Genomic DNA, 2508 nt, shown 5'->3' on the forward strand with positions numbered 1-2508 from the left:
ATGTGTGCATGCAGTCCCGGCAAAGCACCTGGGTGCATGCATGCACCATCATTAAATAATTTGGGACTTTTAAAATGTTAGAATTTTGAAAAGACAGGTGAGGAGAAATAATGAACATATAAAAAGCAGGTAAGAAACTGGGGAGACTAACTGCCAGTACAGACTGGCAAAAAGAACCAACTTTCCGGCATCTTGGGGGCATGGTGTCCACATGACGCATGTCCCCAAGACACCGGGAACACATCATGAAGGCACCCCAAGCAACCACATGGCGGCAGCATTGGGGTGTTTCAGTGGTGTGGCGTTTAGGCGCCGCATGGTGCTGAAATTGGGGAAAGCCACCCCCACAGCAGCGAAGGCGCCTTTTTCCCGAGGCAGAAAGGAGTGGCTTTCTGCCATTTCTTTTTGCACTGGGAAAATGCCAGATTGGGACTGCAGCGTGCGCTCCTTCAGGATGGTCTGTTTCACCCCTAAGAAACTTTGCATAATAATAAATAGTGTTTCAAAAAAGATAGGAGACAGTTGTATTTAAATTGAGAATGGAAGGAGTTAATATTGAAAGAAAAGGAGCTGATGAAACTATAGAAGAATATCATACAGTCAGTTAGTATAAGAGGAACATAAATGGCCATTAAGAGGGGGAATGTAATGTTAATTGAAATAAATAGAAGAAACAGCAACAACTTAGCACTGTATAGAAGAAGATACCAACATGGTTAGAAGAGAAGGGGTGGGGGAAGAGCAACAAATGATTAGTTCATTGCTAGAGAGTGGGAAATACAATGGACCCTTTTTATTCATGGGGGTTCCATTGTGGACACATACACACACACAAATGGCAAAAACTGTGAGACCTTAAGCCCGTCAGTTTTCATTATTATTATTATTATTAACTACAAATCCTTCAACATAGTTGTCTAATCAATTAGTATTTACAATATATCTATAATATCAGTTAGTATTTACAATACATCTACAATATTAATTAGTATTTACAGTTAATATTAATATTGTAGATATATTGTAAATGCTAATTGATTAGACAGGTATGTTGAAGAATTTGTACAGGAGGAGGAGGAGGAGGAGGAGGAGGAGGAGTTGTGGGACTTGAGGTCCTGCGGTTTTTCATGTATGGGGCTCCACAATGGAATCCCCTGTGGATAAAAAGGGCCCACTGTATTTTCCATTCTCTAGCAATAAATTAATCATTTGCTGCCCTTTCACGACATCCAGAATCTGCTGCCTGGAGCAGTTGCCTCACTCTGCCTAATGACAGGGCCAGCCCAGCTAAAAGCTATGAAGGCCAGTTCTTGACCTTCTAAAGATAGAAAACATTATATGCTTGATGCATCTCTTTCCTCTTACAGCTAATGACTATTGTAATTTACTCTGCATACATTTCACATGCTCCTATTTTATATTCACTTTTAGAATTAAATAAACCTCAAGGATGAAAAGAATGGAGGAATCCAGCAATCTGAACTGAGACACAGCACCCTAAAGCTTGCCTGTTCCAGTCCATGCTGCTCTTGAATAATGCTGAGGCAGCTTGTCTATTACTGAACGGTTATATAGAAAGTGTTTGTCTTTTTGTAATTTAATCCTATTGCTTCTGTCCTTTCCCATGCTGGACATAGATAACAACTGCTTTGTTCTTCTCCTTTAACCACCTTTCACCAGACTAAAATACATGACTTTCAGTCCAAATCATTTATCATCCTGTTATATGTCCTCCAAATTCTTTCAAACTTGTCAACACTAATTTTCTACTGTCTTGCTCACATGTGTACACAGCATTCCTTGTGGGAAGAGGGAGCTTCAAAATATAAAACCATCTCATCATAAAAGAAACAAGGAAGATGTTTGTGTTACTTTCTCTTATTGCCATGTGTGATATCATGCCAGATGAAGCAGAATGCCCACAAAGGCAATTATTTGTATTTCCAAAACACAATTTCCATTGTGTTGAACAATGAGAGGGGGAAGAGCAACTTCTCTACGAAAATAAAATTCTAAGCCACCAGATAACCCAAACAGATTCTAAATATGGAACTTTATCGCACCACGGGCTGCTGGCATGGGATGAGAACGGAATGGAAAGGGCCAGGAATGAGTGGGGGATGCATTTTACAGCACACAAAGTCCCTCACTCATTCCGTTCCGTTCCCCATCCGTTCCAGAAGGGGCAATTTTTGAGAACTGTTCAAAACAGTTTTCAAAAATCTCCTCCTCTAGGGATGGATTGGGAACAGATGAGAAGGGAACGGAATGAGTGAAGGACTTCCTATGTGCAGTAAAATGCATCCCCCACTCGTTCCATTTCCTTCCAGGCCCTTTTTGTCCCGTTCTTGTCCTGTGGCTGGAGCCTGTGTGATAAAGTTCATGGATTTAAATTCACCAAGCTTGAATTTTGGAACCAGCACCATTGTCAAATGATAAAGGTCCATAATAAAAATAAATAATAAAATATTTATTTGTATCCCAGCTCACCTGTTTGAGGATCAAGGA

The 2508-nt window shown here is 40.4% G+C and overlaps 1 long non-coding RNA gene across 1 annotated transcript in view; it reads left to right on the forward strand.

Annotated features, from left to right (window-relative positions):
- The window catches only part of LOC121918928, an 11087-nt gene extending 8965 nt beyond the window's left edge, over positions 1–2122 (forward strand). The window contains exon 3 of the long non-coding RNA XR_006101344.1: positions 1432–2122. This is a non-coding gene — a long non-coding RNA (uncharacterized LOC121918928). The remainder of the gene's footprint in view (positions 1–1431) is intronic.
- Positions 2123–2508: the final 386 nt, after the last annotated feature.

This window comes from Sceloporus undulatus, chromosome 1 (assembly GCF_019175285.1).
Source record: "Sceloporus undulatus isolate JIND9_A2432 ecotype Alabama chromosome 1, SceUnd_v1.1, whole genome shotgun sequence".
Lineage (NCBI taxonomy): Eukaryota > Metazoa > Chordata > Lepidosauria > Squamata > Phrynosomatidae > Sceloporus > Sceloporus undulatus.